Source organism: Lepidochelys olivacea (assembly GCF_965140295.1).
Source record: "Lepidochelys olivacea isolate rLepOli2 genome assembly, chromosome: 8".
NCBI lineage: Eukaryota > Metazoa > Chordata > Testudines > Cheloniidae > Lepidochelys > Lepidochelys olivacea.
In genome coordinates this window covers 82,038,711-82,057,107 of record NC_140418.1, presented here as the reverse complement: position 1 = coordinate 82,057,107, position 18,397 = coordinate 82,038,711, and the positions used below count along the sequence as shown (strand labels likewise).

The following is an 18,397-nucleotide window of genomic DNA, read 5'->3' as shown; positions in this document are numbered from 1 at the left end:
CCAGAACTGGGTTGTATTTTGGACAATTCCTTTTTCCTTCTCCTTAAGACAAGAGTCTCCTAAGCTCAGCTCCTTGGAGCTGGAGTTGTACTTTAGGCCAGTTGTAGAGGCTGTGTCAGCTTCTCCTCCAACAAGTCCTTCTCCCAATCAGTCCTTCCGCCCTCAGACTGGGAGTGTTCAGGAGGCAGCTGCTGCTGTCTGCTTCCTACAGTATCTGCCCTACTATGAAGGAGAAGGCAGCACTTATGGCAGTCCCTTTCTCCCAGGTCATCCCCAATTTAGTTGGAAGAGAGGGAAGCCTTGCCCTGCCCTCTCTGCAAGTCCCCATGTCTTTAAAGAAACTGTACCAGGGTTTTCCCTCAAACCCTACTTACCCCTGGCACTGCTTGCTCAATATTGCCCAGGTCCTTGGTAGATATTATTCAACCTTTCAACCTTAAAACCTTTCAACTCTTAAAAAGCCATGACAAGTGGAAAGGTGGACTAATCCCCTGCTACAGGGGACTTGATTCCCAAGTGGAGTTTTCACTCAGTGCCTCCAATTCCAAAGTTCTGATTCCAGTGCTGTTGCAGAAGGAGCGAGTGGAGTGAACCTCCTGCTCCTTCCACTATGGCTGCATGTAGCAGTAAATCTGTGCAGTGGCAGGATCAGAGGAACCTCTGCAGAGAGCACTGTATACAATCTGTCCAAAGGGGCTCTCCCTCCTTTGCATGTCAGGTTGTGAAAGGCTTGCATATGAGAGGGGCAGACCAAATGAGTCTGCAGCTATGCAGTCCCACAGCAGTTCGCCTCCCATTTCCTTTGTGTCACAAAGACACAGGAGTGTCTGGGGCTACTAATGGTTCAGGACTACAGGGATAGTCACGGTGGGGTTCCTGTCACTCATTTCCTGAGGGAAAGGGTACTTTCCCCTCTGTAACCCTAGTTGAACTCCTTTGCACCAAACTCAGGTTCTTCTCCCTGACACTGTTGACCGTCATGCAGGAGAACAGAACAAGACTAATGTCAGTCACTATTGAATTAAGAGATAAGCTAGTGCAAGGCCTGGGAATGTCTATGTGAGTGAAGTGTGAAGTCCAACACTCCAGACAGAAAAGCATAAGGTGTGTTTAATCAGTTGATAACTGATTGCACTGACAAGTATGCAAAATAAATTGCTCTATGTTCACATCCTCAAGTATTATGGAACCGAACTCCCACTCATTCTCAGTCTAACAGTAACTAAAACATTCTCTTCTGCTAAAAAATGTACTAACCTAAGGGTATAAACTGCAAAAACAAAGAAAAAATGTCTTTCTTTGGGGGGAGTGTGATGGTGCCCCCATAAGGCTTTATGGAAATATGCTTATGAATAGATATGACATAACTGGAATATGTTCTATGCTACATATGCCACATAACATAGCTATGTAAAGGTTATGATCTACTGAATCTATCACTCCTACTTGTATGCATGTATCATTTTTATATTCAAAGTTATGAATATTGGCCGTGTACTGGCTTGCTATCTAAATAACCTTAGTAGAGAATTTCGTCAGTTCCTGGAGAAAGGAATTCGCAAAGTTAAGTGCCCAATCAAGAAGCACTTAAGGAACAGTGCATCTTGGAATGCTCCAATCCACATAAGAAGTCTTCTCTGGAGACATTCAAGATACTATGTGGGCAATGGCTTCTGCCTGTAAAAACTGTGAGTCGTGCATGGACATGTGTCTTGCCCAGGTGACTCCAGAACTCCATTTGGAGCTGGACTTTGCATAGGAGAAAGGATGGGGTCTCCACTTACAAGAGAAAGTCTATTTAAGCCCATGGGAGACCCTTCCATTTGGTCTTCAGCTGGCTAAAGAGAGAGCCTCTCCACCTCCAAGAAAGAAACTGGAACAAAGGACAATAACCACAGGGGGTGTGAGTGATTGCTGGACCCGGACTAGAAGGAGATTAATCTGTAAAAGGAAGCTTACTGGAACTGGTGAAGTTTTGTCTGTATTCAGTTTTATTAGGCATAGACTTGCGGGTTTTATTTTATTTTGTTTGGTAATTCACTTTGTTCTGTGAGCTGTAGCTCACAAAAGCTTATGCTCAAATAAATTTGTTAATCTCTAAGGTGCCACAAGTACTCCTTTTCTTTTTGTTCTGTCTGTTACTACTTGGAAACACTTAAATCCTTATTTCTGTACTTAATAAAATCACTTTTTGCTTATTAATTAACCCATAGTATATATTAATACTGGGGGGGGACAGCTGTGCATATCTTTCTGTCAGTGTTATAGAGGGCAAACAATTGATGAGTTTACCTGTATAAGCTTTATACAGGGTAAAACGGATTTATTCAGGGTTGGGCCCCATTGGGAGTTGGGCATCTGAGTGTCAAGGACAGGAACACTTCTGTAAGCTGCTTTCAGTTAAGCCTACAGCTGTTAGGAGATGTGGTTCAGACCTGGGTCTGGGTTTGCAGCAGGCTAGTGGGTCTGGCTCAAACCAGGCAGGGCACTGAAGTCCTAAGCTGACTGGGCAGGAAAGCAGGGGCACAAATAGTCTTGGCACAACAGGTGGCAGCTCCCAGTGGGTTTCTGTGATCCAACCCATCACAGGTAGAAGCCTTTAAGTCAATTGTTCCCTCTGCAGGAAAATCAGTATTTTAGAGTTCCATAACATTTGTGATGCATGTTCAAAAGATTTCTAATGTTTTATTTGCTTCTTTATTATTATCAGATGTTCTGTGCATAATTTCTCATTCACTAAAAACTCGGGCCTTAACACACACTGCAAAGCTATGACAAAATGTGCTACGGTGGATTTTTTTATATGAATCAAGTCCTACTTTAGAGGAAAAAATAGAACTGTGTACTCGTTGCTCCTCCCCCATGCAACAAGTATGCTGTAATCATTTAAAAATATCTTTGTAAAAGTTTATAGCTCCTCTGTAGTACAAGGGTAAAGGAGCAATTTACGTATGCTAATCTCTGATTTTATGTATTCTAACATCTATGTAATATTTAATTATTTCTTCCTTCAATGTTGTATGGATTCAAAAGCAATGCAGAAGAAAACAAACAAACAAAAATCTGCACAGTTATCTTTATGTCCAGATGCTTAATGACATTTCATTCTGGCTCCTAACAGAAGAATGTGCTTAAGAAGCAGTTTTTAAAGTGAAGGAGCAACCAATGTGTGTTTTATTACATCATCATAATGACTTTTTAGTCTGTCTTTAATCCTTCCACTCAACCAATAAAGTAATACAAACAAAGAGAAACCCTGCAGTATGAGCCTCTGTTGGTCTGAGAATCACGTGATCCACTAGATTGGCCCCAACATATTACATGGAGGCTTATGATGAACTGAGAAGATCAGTAAAGGGCATTTCAAATACATTTCACAAAAAATAATGTATGCAGATGAGAGATGGGAAAAGCCTTTCCATAAAATATGTTGGAACATGGCAGTGTAGCTCTTTCAACATATTCTGACTGATGTACATTACATGTATGTGCCTGGGTATGTTTACTCGTTACATATCAGATGCAACCTTCTGTGTAACTTTTCCCATTTCCAGCCCAAAAAAAAACCCAGTGATTTTTTTCCCCCCTTTCTCTGGTCATGGGGTTTTGAAAGAGAATGCTATAAAATACAGGAACTCCTGTGTTAAATATTCTTAAGATGATTCACTGAAAAACTTAGTATGCAATACTAATTTCCCTTTAAAATGCCCATATATTAAAGTGATGAGGTCTACTGGCCACACATTTATGTTGCAGAGTGAAGTATGGAAGAGCACTGGTTCCAGAACTCCTACAGGACTTTTAAAAAAAAAAATATTGTCCACAACTAATGGATCCCAGTGTTTCCAGTTACACCAACGTAGTTTTCTTTGATTTTTGCATTTACTCTTAAATAGGTTTAAAGGTGCTACTGATATTGCTATAATAGAACACAGATTCCAAGTACCAAATGGAAGAAACATTTTGCATCGGGGAACAAAGAGAACTTGATGCCAGCTAGGCCCAGTGAGCAATTTAACAGTACTCATGTGCAAAGTGATTCAATTTTTGTCCAGGTTTAGGAAAAATATATTTTGCTGTTTATAGCTAAATGATTAAACTGAATTATTTTAAGCAATTAAAAAAAGTTCTTCGTCAACAAAGCCTTTGAAATGCACATTTATCATATAAATCCATTTTTTTTATTCTAAAAGAGATTATATAGGTACGATCTTTATAAAGTGGAATGCACGCTTTACTGTCACATAGCACATGTACTCACAAAGCAAAATAAACTTCACATTACATTATTTTATGGATTTCTGTGTCTTTTAAAATGGTCAGCATTTTGGTGGTAACATTAATAGTTATTACAGATTTAAATGGTCATTCTGTATCTTTAACTGATCGACAAGATCAATCATTTTAAGATCAAATACTAACAGCGGTCTGGTTTTTTTTCTTAATCAGTGTCTTTTTGTTTTATACCCACGCCTACAGCAAGATCCTGCTTTCTGTATGTAGACAGAGCTTCCTGCTGTGTGCTGTCGAAAGAATGAAAGGACAAGATGGAGAATCAATTTAAGAAAAAAGCCTTAGTTGACAAAGCTTTACTGTCGATCAGTAGAATCTAGCTAGTTAAAATATCTTTAGTAGCAGAGATTTTATAATCAAATGCTTGGACATAATTAGTTCAGTTTTCCCGGTTTCATTCATACAGTATTTTTGCTGGATGAAAAATTGTTTTCTTTTTATGCAAAGAAAATAACATTATTAAAAAGAAAAGGAGTACTTGTGGCACCTTAGAGACTAACCAATTTATTTGAGCATAAGCTTTTGTGAGCTACAGCTCACTTCATCGGATGCATAAATTTTTGTAATATGAGAGACTTTTTTGACTTATGAGAGACTTCCCTGCAGGGAAGCATCAGGTCAGAAAACTCCTTCTCCTATAAACCATCCTAAAAGTCTCTCATATTACAAAAATTTATGCATCCGATGAAGCGAGCTGTAGCTCACGAAAGCTTATGCTCAAATAAATTGGTTAGTCTCTAAGGTGCCACAAGTCCTCCTTTTCTTTTTGCGAACACAGACTAACACGGCTGTTCCTCTGAAACCTGACATTATTAAATTGACTGTATTTTGACTTTGTAGTGAAACACCGCAAAAGACGATGAAATACATTTGCCTTGATATGCTGAAAATCTATTCCTTTAACATGTTTATTCTTTTAAAAGACAGTATTTGTTTAAGAGGGAGTTTGTCCTCTAGAGCAATGCAGCCGAGCGCATTTACCCATTGAAAGATCTAATAACTGTTACACTTGGGACCGAGGGGATTTTTTTCATTGACTCATTTACTCTTTTATCACTTATTTGTTTAAACAGGTTTCACTACAAGCATGGGATATGTACAGACTGATATAAAGTTCATGGCTTTGCTAACAGGTTTATCCATATATCTGATATTTATTTAATTGGGTTTCACTATATTTGCATACCAGCAGTAATTAGTTGTTTAAAAATTCTTAATAGCATGGAGTGAAAATATTATTGACTGTTTTTTTTGAGCACACCCTCTATTTTATTTTTAAAAAATCAAACCCACTAGTAAGCATCCTGTTAACTCATTCCTGGTTACAAGAGAAAAAAATCAAAACATTTCAGCACCATCGCCTAAGCATGAAATGTACAAATAAATAATTTAGAAACTGATCTTAGGCCTGCAGCTAGTTTAGAAAATGAATAATATGATCCATATTGTGAACTGAACTTTGACTTAATTGCACAGCAGGCTTCAAGACCTTTGCTTTGAAAACTTTTTTCTTCCATTTAGACATCATTTCTGAATGGATTAAAATATTGCCTTTTGGTTTTATCTTTTCAGATGTATGGAGAATTTTGTGACTCAAGAAGTAACAGCTTCAAAAACCAGTGGGAACCAAGATAACTGGACTCAAGAAAACTTCAAATGAAAAACATGTTTGACTGATAACAATACAAGATGCTAATTAGGCCAAGATTTTCAAAAGTGACCAGTGATTTTGGATGCCTTGGTTTTTGGATATCCAAGTGGAGATACCTTAAAGGGGTCTGGTTCATAGGAATATTGCCATGAGAAATGCTGCACTGCGCATTCCCCTTATGAAAATCATAACCCTTTCAGCTGTCTCAAAATGAGTACTCACAAACAGAATCACCCAAACTCTCATGTCACTTTTGAAAATCTAGGCCTTAAGTCTTAATTGCTAATGGCCAAATTCTGCATCCTTTAGTCAATTCTAACTCAGGCAGAATATGTACTATTGTTTATTGCCCACATCCTTCCCATGAATTTTAATAAAAATCCCTGTGCCAAAATCTTAACCTTAACTATCATTTAGAGGAGTTCTGCCTTCTGACTGAGATAAGGCTGAGAGAGAACTAAAGTATAAGACCCAGTATATATAATATTGCTTCAGGGCTGCTTCTGTTGATTCTGGAGGTCAGGCTTAATAGTATACCAGGGTTTTGTTAATTTATAAAGGGAAGGCTCTCTGCAAAGGAAAGAGTGGGTCACTGTTTTTCCTTTAAAATAAAAGCTCTAGAACACAGCTCAGATTGTAGAAAGACCCCTAATCAAGAGCTTCATAATAGCTTTTCACCCACTATTTTCCTCTACTCAATGTCATGCAATAATGTTATCACTCAAAATTAGAATCGTAAAACTATATCACAGTGGTTAAACAAATCAACGTATATGTGTGTGTGCACATTCATATACTAAAGAGATGCCTGTATAGGGATTTCAGTTTTATGTATGTGCCTGTGTTGGAATTGTCGTGGCTCATCTGTGGGTTGTCTGTACTTATTTTGCCTAGGACCTGTGTGGTTTCTAGTAGTAAAATGCATGACTGTGATTCTGCTTCTAGGTGGGCTTTAGATCCTTACTCATTTTAATACTGAATACAAATGTGGCCATGGGGGAAACATCTGTTTTTCCCTTATATGGTCAGGGTGTAAGTCCCACTGAGATTTTTACATGAGGCCTTCTTCTAAACCTGTCTGAAATAGAGGAGATTCTTTTACCTTTTCTTTCTAAAGTACAGATGTGGGGTCCCGCATGAAAGACCCCCTAAGCTTATTCTTACCAGCTTAGGTTAAAAACTTCCCCAAGGTACAAACTTTGCCTTGTCCTTGAACAGTATGCTGCCACCACCAAGCGATTTAAACAAAGAACAGGGAAAGAATCCACTTGGAGACGTCTTACCCCATAATACCCCCCCCTCGAGCCCTACACACCCCCTTTCCTGGGGAGGCTTGAGAATAATATCCTAACCAATTTGTTACAAAATTATCAAAGACCCAAACCCCTGGATCTTGGAACAATGGAAAAAATCAGTCAGGTTCTTAAAAGAAGGATTTTAATTAAAGAAAAGGTAAAAGAATCACTTCTGTAAAATCAGGATGGAAAATACTTTACAGGGTATTCAGATTCAAAACACAGAGGATCGCCCTCTGTGCAAAACCTTAGAGTTACAGAACAGGAATAAACCTCCCTCTTAACACAGAGAAAATTCACATAAAACAAAAGATAAACTAATTTGCCTTGCCTGGCTTACCTATACTGGTTGCAATATTAGAGACTTAGATTAGGATGGGTTGGAGAAGATGGATTTCTGTCTGTCCTCTCTCAGTCCCAACAGAGAACAAACACATAAACAAAGAGCACAAACAAAAGCCTTCCCCTCCTCCCCCCCAAGATTTGAAAGTATCTTGTTCCCTTATTGGTCCTTCGGGTCAGGTGCCAGCCAGGTTAGCTGAGCTTCTTAACCCGTTCCAGGTAACAGGATGTTGTCTCTGGCCAGGAGGGATTTTATAGCACTGTATACAGAAAGGTGGTTACCCTTCCCTTTATATTTAAGACATATGACATGACACCAAGGGTATGTCTACACTACGAAATTAGGTCGAATTTATAGAAGTCGGTTTTTTAGAAATCGTTTTTATATATTCAAGTGTGTGTGTCCCCACAGAAAATGCTCTAAGTGCATTAAGTGCATTAACTCGGCGGAGCGCTTCCACAGTACCGAGGCAAGTGTCGACTTCCGGAGTGCTGCACTGTGGGTAGCTATCCCACAGTTACCGCAGTCTCCGCTGCCCATTGGAATTCTGGGTTGAGATCCCAATGCCTGAGTGGTTCTGGGCACATATCGTCAGGCCCCCATTCCCTCCCTCGCTCCGTGAAAGCAGCAGCAGACAATCATTTCGCGCTTTTTTTCTTGAGTTACCTGTGCAGATGCCATACCACGGCAAGCATGGAGCCCGCTCAGGTAACCGTCACCGTATGTCTCCTGGGTGCTGGCAGATGTGATACTGCATTGCTACACAGCAGCATCAACCCATTGCCTTGTGGCAGCAGACGGTACAGTAGGACTGGTAGCCATCATCGTCATGTCCGAGGTGCTCCTGGTTGCCTCTGTGAGGTTGATCAGGAGTGCCTGAGCAGACATGGGCGCAGGGACTAAATTTGGAGTGACTTGACCAGGTCATTCTCTTTAGTCCTGCAGTCAGTCCTATTGAACCATCTTATGGTGAGCAGGCAGGCGATACAGATTGCTAGCAGTCCTACTGTACCATCTTCTGCCAGGCAGGCAAGAGATGATGATGGCTAGCAGTCCTACTGCACCGTCTGCTGCCAGCCAAAGATGTAAAAGGTAGATGGAGTGGATCAAAACAAGAAATAGACCAGATTTGTTTTGCACTCATTTGCTTCCCCCTTCTCCCCCGTCTAGGGGACTCATTCCTCTAGGTCACACTGCAGTCACTCACAGAGAAGGTGCAGCAAGGTAAATCTAGCCATGTATCAATCAGAGGCCAGACCAACCTGCTTGTTCCAATAAGAACAATAACTTAGGTGCACCATTTCTTATTGGAACCCTCCATGAAGTCCTGCCTGAAATACTCATTGATGTAAAGCCACCCCTTTTGTTGATTTTAATTCCCTGTAAGCCAACCCTGTAAGCCATGTCGTCAGTCGCCTATCCCTCCGTCAGAGCAACGGCAGACAATTGTTCCGCACCTTTTTTCTGTGCGGACGCCATACCAAGGCAAGCATGGAGGCCGCTCAGCTCACTTTGGCAATTAGGAGCACATTAAACACCACACGCATTATCCAGCAGTATATGCAGCACCAGAACCTGGCAGAGCGATACCGGGCGGGGAGGCGACGTCAGCGCAGTCACGTGAGTGATCAGGACATGGACACAGATTTCTCTGAAAGCATGGGCCCTGCCAATGCATGCATCATGGTGCTAATGGGGCAGGTTCATGCTGTGGAACGCTGATTCTGGGCTCGGGAAACAAGCACAGACTGGTGGGACCACATAGTGTTGCAGGTCTGGGACAATTCCCAGTGGCTGCAAAACTTTCGCATGCATAAGGACACTTTCATGGAACTTTGTAACTTCCTTTCCCTTGCCCTGAGGCACAAGAATACCAAGATGAGAGCAGCCCTCACAGTTGAGAAGTGAGTGGTGATAGCCCTGTGGAAGCTTGCAACGCCAGACAGCTACCGGTCAGTTGGGAATCAATTTGGAGTGGGCAAATCTACTGTGGGGGCTGCTGTGATGCAAGTAGCCCACGCAATCAAAGATCTGCTGATATCAAGGGTAGTGACCCTGGGAAATGTGCAGGTCATAGTGGATGGCTTTGCTGCAATGGGATTCCCTAACTATGGTGGGACCATAGACGGAACCCATATCCCTATCTTGGCACCGGAGCACCAAGCCGCCGAGTACATAAACCACAAGGGGTACTTTTCAATAGTGCTGCAAGCACTGGTGGATCACAAGGGACGTTTCACCAACATCAACGTGGGATGGCCGGGAAAGGTACAGGACGCTCGCATCTTCAGGAACTCTGGTCTGTTTCAAAAGCTGCAGGAAGGGACTTTATTCCCAGACCAGAAAATAACTGTTGGGGATGTTGAAATGCCTATATGTATCCTTGGGGACCCAGCCTACCCCTTAATGCCATGGCTCATGAAGCCGTACACAGGCAGCCTGGACAGTAGTTAGGAGCTGTTCAACTACAGGCTGAGCAAGTGCAGAATGGTGGTAGAATGTGCATTTGGACGTTTAAAGGCGCGCTGGCGCAGTTTACTGACTCAGTTAGACCGCAGCGAAACCAATATTCCCACTGTTAGTACTGCTTGCTGTGCGCTCCACAATATCTGTGAGAGTAAGGGGGAGACGTTTATGGTGGGGTGGGAGGTTGAGGCAAATCGCCTGGCTGCTGGTTACACACAGCCAGACACCAGGGTGGTTAGAAGAGCACAGGAAGGCACGGTACGCATCAGAGAAGCTTTAAAAACCAGTTTTGTGACTGGCCAGGCTACGGTGTGAAAGTTCTGTTTGTTTCTCCTTGATGAAACCCCCCGCCCCTTGGTATACTCTACTTCCCTGTAAGCTAACCACCCTCCTCTCCTCCCTTTGATCACTGCTTGCAGAGGCAATAAAGTCATTGTTGCTTCACATTCATGCATTCTTTATTCATTCATCACACAAATAGGGGGATAACTACCACGGTAGTCCAGGAGGCATGGTGGAGGAGGGAAGGAAAATGCCACACAGCACTTTAAAAGTTTACAACTTTAAAAATTATTGAATTGCAGCCTTCTGTTTTTTGTGCAATCCTCTGTGGCGGAGTGGCTGGTTGGCCGGAGGCCCCCACACCGCGTTCTTGGGTGTCTGGGTGTGGAGGCTATGGAACTTGGGGAGGAGGGCGGTTGGTTACACAGGGGCTGTAGTGGCAGTCTGTGCTCCAGCTGCCTTTGCTGCAGCTCAGCCATACACTGGAGCATACTGGTTTGAACCTCCAGCAGCCTCAGCATTGAATCCTGCCTCCTCTCATCACGCTGCCACCATATTTGAGCTTAAGCCCTGTCTTCAGCCCGCCACTTACTCTCTTCAGCCCGCCACCTCTCCTCCTGGTCATTTTGTGCTTTCCTGCACTCTGACATTATTTGCCTCCACGCATTCATCTGTGCTCTGTCAGTGTGGGAGGACAGCATGAGCTCAGAGAACATTTCATCATGAGTGCATTTTTTTTTCTTTCTAATCTTCACTAGCCTCTGGGAAGGAGAAGGTCCTGTGATCATTGAAACACATGCAGCTGGTGGAGAAAAAAAAAAGGGACAGCGGTATTTAAAAAGACACATTTTATAAAACAGTGGCTACACTCTTCCAGGGTAAACCTTGCCGTTAACATTACATACATAGCACATGTGCTTTTGTTACAACATCGCATTTTGCCTCCACCGCGTGGCTACCCCCTCAACCCTCCCCACTCCCCGTGGCTAACAGCAGGGAACATTTCTGTTCAGCCACAGGCAAACAGCCCAGCAGGAACGGGCACCTCTGAGTGTCCCCTGAAGAAAAGCACCCTATTTCAACCAGGTGACCATGAATGATATCTCACTCTCCTGAGGATAACACAGAGAGATAAAGAACGGATGTTGTTTGAACGCCAGCAAACATACACTGCAATGCTTTGTTGTACAATGATTCCCGAGTACGTGTTACTGGCCTGGAATGGTAAAGTGTCCTACTGTGGTGGATGGAATAAGGCTGCCCTCCCCAGAAACCTTTTGCAAAGGCTTTGGGAGTATATCCAGGAGAGCCGCGAATGCCAGGGCAAAGTAATCCTTTCACATGCTTGCTTTTAAACCATGTATAGTATTTTAAAAGGTACACTCACCGGAGGTCCCTTCTCTGCCTGCTGGGTCCAGGAGGCAGCCTTGGGTGGGTTCGGGGGGCACTGGCTCCAGGTTCAGGGTGAGAAACAGTTCCTGGCTGTCGGGAAAACCGGTTTCTCCGCTTGCTTGCTGTGAGCTATCTACAACCTCATCATCATCATCATCTTCTTCATCCCCAAAACCTGCTTCCATGTTGCCTCCATCTCCATTGAAGGAATCAAACAACATGGCTGGAGTAGTGGTGGCTGAACCCCCTAAAATGGCATGCAGCTCATCATAGAAGCGGTATGTTTTGGGCTCTGACCCGGAGCGGCCATTCTCCTCTCTGGTTTTCTGGTAGGCTTGCCTCAGCTCCTTAAGTTTCATGTGGCACTGCTTCAGGTCCCTGTTATGGCCTCTGTCCTTCATGCTCTGGGAGATTTTGACAAAGGTTTTGGCATTTTGAAAACTGGAACGGAGTTCTGATAGCACGGATTCCTCTCCCCATACAGTGATCAGATCCCGTACCTCCCATTCAGTCCATGCTGGAGCTCTTTTGTGATTCTGGGACTCCATCATGGTCACCTCTGCTGATGAGCTCTGCATGGTCACCTGCAGCTTGCTGGCCAAAGAGGAAATGAGATTCAAAAGTTTGCGGTTCTTTTCCTGGCCCGTGCATCTGAGTTGAGAGTGCTGTCCAGAGCAGTCACAATGGAGCACTCTGGGATAGCTCCCGGAGGCCAATACCATCCAATTGTGTCCACAGTACCCCAAATTCAACCTGGCAAGGCTGATTTAAGCGCTAATCCACTTGTCAGGGGTGGAGTAAGGCAATCGATTTTAAGAGCCCTTTAAGTCGAAAAAAAGGGCTTCATTGTGTGGACAGGTGCAGGTTTACATCGATTTAATGTTGCTAAATTCGACCTAAAGTCATAGTGTAGACCAAGGCAAAGCAATGGACAAGAGTGGGTGAACAAAGATCCTGAATCTCTTGATGTTCAGATTCTTTCTATGAGACAAGAGGTTTTCTACAGACTCATTTTTATTTTAAAAATACAGTCACTACTCATCTCTTTTGCAAAAAGCCTTCCCTCCAGAAACAATAGAAGCCGTCTCCAAGCCACGCAATATAGAAGCAATAGCAAAGGTGCAAACTGTATCCCCCATTCACGTTAATGAGGTGTTAACATCTAATTCTAGTTGGGAACATTAAAACACCAGTTCCATTTAGTAGGGCAGTCAGAGACACTTCTTAACCCCTGTATTACCTGTGCCTTGGCGGAAAGATCTCAATGAAATACCTGCTCAAATAAATGCAAAGCTCTGAGAAAAGAAAAGAAAAACAGGCTATTAGGGGAAAGAAAAAAAACCCCAAACCAGAAAAAGCCTATACGTTTAATAAAATGTGGAATAGCCACCTAAGTGAAAGAAAGGATGAGTTGAGGCAATGAAGTCGGATTTGGGAGATCTGGGTTCAGTTCTTGGCTCTACCACAGGCTTTCTGTCTGTTAGCCTAAGTGACTTGTCAATGGTATGTCTACACTTATGGTGGCTGACAGAGTACAGGAGCTACATGTGTAGCTACATGCTGCAGTGAAAAGCAGACTGTATCCACACTTGTCTCTGTGGTGCAACAGCACTGTGGCAGTGGGGAAAGGCTCTGGCATCATGGAGCCTTTCCCCCACTGTTGGAGCCTTTCACTCTGGCAGGGAAAGACTCCTGCAGTGGAGGGGCACACATGGAAGGCTTTGCTTCATCGTGTAGAGAGCTATGTAAGGTATATACCCTGGGGGGTTCAGGTGTGTAGTGTATTCTACTCTCCTAAGCAACACCTCACTGTCTACACTGCTATGGATACCCTTGCTAGCTGGGTGTGCAGTGTCTGTACCCTATATCCTGCCATAAGTGTAGATGTAGCCGTAAGCTCCTTTGCCCTCAGTTTACCCTCTATAAAATTAGGTTATTGATATTTCCCTGTCTCATAAAAGCATTGTGAGGAAAAGTGAGGCTCTTTGATATCACATTGATAAGCACCCAAGGAAAGCCAATAAATAAGATCAATATAGAAGACTCATTGTTAGTTAAAGCTAGAATTAACAAAACAATAGACAATATATTGAACTGTCAGAGAGATGGACCAGACTAGATTAAAAAGCTATTTCTACTTCACATATCTCTGGGTTTAATCTGAGATCCTTACTAAGGCCTAGTGTGTGCCTGGTCACAGGCAGTGGGGAGCAGCACTATAACAGGATAAATTTATGAGCCTCCTGGTGTCCAAGGAATATATGAAGGTTGTACTATCTTTTAGGTGTATTGTGACTGGCCCTTCTGCATGGTGCATTAGGAAAGAGACTCCTTGCACCTATATGCCTGTCCTCACTTCCTATGCACCAGTGCAAAGACCAGCCCCCATATCTGTGCGCCTGCACAAGGACCAGTCAGTATCTGGCCCTCAGTGTTAACTCAGCCCATATTCAGGCACATGCCTAGTAAAATCAGCAGGATTAAGGGCTGAGTAAAGACTGAAGTCTAAATTGTCCAAACCCCTCTGCTGTTGTACTTACTCATACAAGTAGAAGCCACTGAAGTCCCAGTTGAAATGAATGGAATAACCTGTCTGAGTAAGTGCTCACCAGCATAAGTAATCATTGCATGATCTAGTGCTGAGTAAATAACTCAGGATTTGTCTCTTTGATTCTGTACTTCCATGTCTCACCAGGTCTTATGTCTGGCCACATGTAATTAGGCAATTTCCCTGACATACATTGCTTCATATGTGCTCCAACATATCCCTCTGGTCTGTTCTCTGTTGTGCATGATCTGTTATTCCGCATAAAAGCAAGATGAAGCATTATCTTCATGTTCATCTTTAGGGAAGTCCTTACAATCCCAGCTTGCCAGAAGGTGGATGGAGAATGACAGAAGATTCAGGTTCCATGCAAATATAAGAGGAAAGAGATGCTGCACTATTTACATTATGTATACAAACCCCACACTGGACAGCCAGGGTTTAAGGAATTGCTCTTGACTCAGCCAGCCCCACCCCACTACACCTGTAGGAAATACTCCAATTGGAGGAGTTAAAAGGCCAGGTAGCAGCTCACTTGGTAGCAGACCAGGGAAGAAAGCAGATCTACAGCTCCAGCAGAGAAGATCTGAAGGAAAGGTAGCATCTCTCCCCATGACAACTGCCCAAAGAGCCCTCCCTTGAGCAAAGGGGGACCTGCTACAGAGACAACCTGACAGGGAAACATCCTCCTCTTCCTCTTACATGGACTTTAAGTGTTGTTAATTACCCTTTACTTTGTTTGGACTATCTTAGTAGGGGGAAAGCCCTATAACTGATCTGGCTCAGGTGGGTGGGCTGTACCACAGAAGGTGTCAGTTGCTGCCCAGGAAAGGAAGAGAGTATCCTGCTATAGCCACTGCCAGAAGGTGCCTTGTGGTGAGCAGACACCCTTCATGCTGCCTAGAACTAGATGGCAACTAGATGGATAATTGGAGAGAGATGATAGGAAGTGGCCCAGAGAGGGCAGCCTTAGATAGCTCCTGGCTGTCTGATCACTAGTAGCTCTCAAAGGGCAATGGGTCAGAGACCAGTGGAGCAGAACAGCTTGCACTCCCCTACCAACAATCCTCCTGCAAGGCCTAGGCCTAAGCACGGACCACTAGCTGTTGCTACCTACCAACCAATCCCTTGAGCAAGGACTGTCACAGAGTCCCCAAAATCATGAAGCCTTAAACAACTCTCTGTTTTGCTTGTACTTATAGTCAAGCCTACCCACCTCTATCTTATAGACAATGGCCAGTCTTGGGCTGGTTCTCCTCTCACTCACTCTGGTGTAAAGGAAGTAGTAACTTCTGGCCCACTTATATCTGTTCCATTTGAATTTTGCTGAATTGGCTCCAAGAAGTTATTGCTATTTTTATATAAAGATATGGTGGCCTTTTGATGGATTTCTAACCTTAGAGTAATTGTGCTAATAAATAATATATTGCATTGTTTCCCCCTCCCTTTTATGTTGTTTGCTCATCCTGGCTATTGATTTTGTCCAAGTTAAAAGAAATCTACATTCATTTTGCACAGCCCAGCAATATGAAAGCTCACAGGAAAACACTTCTCACCATGAAGAAAGTATAAAATGTATTTTTAAAAGATATTAATGACATTTGCCATTTCTAAGTCTTGCGTTAGAGGTGGCTTTCTTAGTGAAAGTTGATATTGTTTCATTTATGACATCAGCAATGAAGGTGTCCAAAAGTTCAGTGGAAGATTTGAAGTACTAGAGTGTTAGCACACTATCTCCTTCTTGGTAGAATCAGACATCTTAAAGTGTTCTGGGGAGATTTTCAAAGACACAGAGAGGAGTTAGGTGCTTGACTCCCACTGACGTTCAATGGGAGCTGGTCATTGAAAAACTCCCTTTGAAAATCCTCCCCTCTTCCCCTTTGTGATTAATGTTGTAACACTCTCTGGGACTTTAATCCTTTCAGGTGCCAAATAATTTTTATGCTTAGGCATGATTACCAAACCAAGATCTCTACTTCAAGGCTAATTTACCACAAGGACAAAAAGGCTTGACCCACAAGTAATTTCTCTGACCTGAGACCAATTTTTCATTCTGTCACATGGCTGTGCTACAAGAACGGGTAGGCCACATTCCAATGCCTTATTATATATTACTTAACTGCAAGCTAATTATTTCTGCAAGATTATTAACGGAGGACTAAAAACTCTCAAAGGTTGAAGGAGCTACTCAAATTATTCATGTATTCTTTCCTCTAATTTTTATTTCTAGATTCACATGTTAAGAAAAATATTCCCCTTTTCAGTTCTTATATGATTTACACCTGATTCTGATATTTTTTTCCTCCAGTGTAACACCTTTTTACTTTATCAGAATTACATTAGTTGTTAATAAGATCAGAATCTAGCCCTTTATCTACCCTAAGAATAATTTGTCTCAAGGTTTTCAAAATTGTTTTTCTCAAAAGTCTTTTAACAGTCACTTTCAATATATAAAAGCTCATGTGTCCTTGGCTTCCAGTTATTGCCTCAGGTGTCTAGACAATCCCTCAGGGACCTTCACTGCTCTGTCTAGTACAACTCAGCTCAAATCAGGAGAACATTCAAACCAAACATGCTATAAAAATAGAACACATAAACATGCATATGATCAACTTAACATACAGTTAAAGATTTCCTTGTTCAATGGGAATTCCCTATGAGGAATTACTAGTCATTGTGAGCAAGGGTGGCAGAACTGGGCTCTGAGCAATGAACATCTATTCAACTAATTATTGGGTGTAATATTTTTAAAACATACTGTACACTGGAGCATGTCAAAAATGGAAAAGAAACTTCATGCAAAATTACAGTTGTTTCCATTTGTGAAGGGTAGAAACAGACTCCTTTTATTTGGTTGTTTTTCATTTTTCCACAATTTATTCAAATTGTTCTAAAATTAAAATAGACTTTAAGTATTTTATTTTTTTTTACCAAAAATCCACTTTTTGATAAATGAAGAATTTCTGTTTACTCATTTTCAAAAATATTTTATAACATTTTATATAATAACATTATGCACATATGCAAACATCATAAGATAAACAACATTTGTAAAACGTAAATATCAGTTTACCTGATTAAACACAATTGTGAATTTTAATAAAAAAAAGAGTAGGCAGGCATGTGATTTCTTCAAGCACGTCAAAGAATCTGAGAGTGGGATTTTCAAAACGTTCACTTTGAATGGAAGCAGAGGTAGACCAGCACTTTTGAAAGTCCAACCCAGCATATTCACTTTTGTTATTCATTGTGACTTCAATGGGAGCTTAGCAAAGGCTCTTCATTTTTTTCCAAAATGAACTTTTCAAACACCTGAAAACAGAAAGTTCTGCTCTTCTGCACCTTTACAGGTCAGCAGTCTGATGGGAAAAGTTTCCTAGCTTCTATGGTTTGATTTTGCATCCTAAGACTCTCATCTTCTCATTGCTACTTGGCTGTTTAATTTTAAAATAAGCAGGATGGGCAAGATCTGACGAGTAACAACTTTCTCAGGCCAGTTCTACAGTAAAAATTTAGGTCAGTTCAACTATGTTGGTCCGGGGTGTGAAAAATCCACACCCCTGAGTGAGGTTGTTAAGCCAGCCTAAGTCCCTGTGGAGACAGCTCTTGGTTGACAGAATTCTTCCATCAGCTAGCTCCTCCTGTTGGGGAGGTGGATTAACTACAAGTGCCGACTACATGGATGCTCTTGGTCTGGAGCACCCATAGGAAAAAAAAATTGTGGGTGCTCAGAACCCACTGGCAACCGCCCAACCAGCTCCTCTCCCTCCCCTTCCCGCCCCAGTGCCTCCTGCCCACCAGCAGCCCTATGGAGCAGCACCTCCCTCTTCTCCTCCCCCCGCCCCGGGCTCCTGTGTGCTGGTGATCAGCTGTTCAGCAGTGTGCAGGAGGTGCTGGGGGAAGGAGTGAGGGCAGGGCATGTTTGGGGGTGGGGGAAGAGGCGGGATGGGGTGGGGCCTTGAGGAAAGAAATGGAGTGGGAGCAGGGCCTTGGGCACAGCAGGGGTCAAGCATCCCCAGGCACATTAGAAAGTCAGCGCCTCTGGACAGGAGAGCCTCTCCTGTCAGTGTGGGTAGTGTCTACACTGAAGGGCTACACAGATGCAGCTGCAGCGGGTCAGCTGTGCCGCT

General features: G+C 42.7%; 1 long non-coding RNA gene across 1 annotated transcript in view; it reads left to right on the top strand.

Moving 5' to 3' along the window:
* Positions 1 to 6,480, top strand: part of LOC311525464 — a 31,690-nt gene extending 25,210 nt beyond the window's left edge. Inside the window, exon 3 of the long non-coding RNA XR_014712781.1 lies at positions 5,866 to 6,480. This is a non-coding gene — a long non-coding RNA (uncharacterized lncRNA). The remainder of the gene's footprint in view (positions 1 to 5,865) is intronic.
* The last annotated feature ends 11,917 nt before the right edge of the window (positions 6,481 to 18,397 follow it).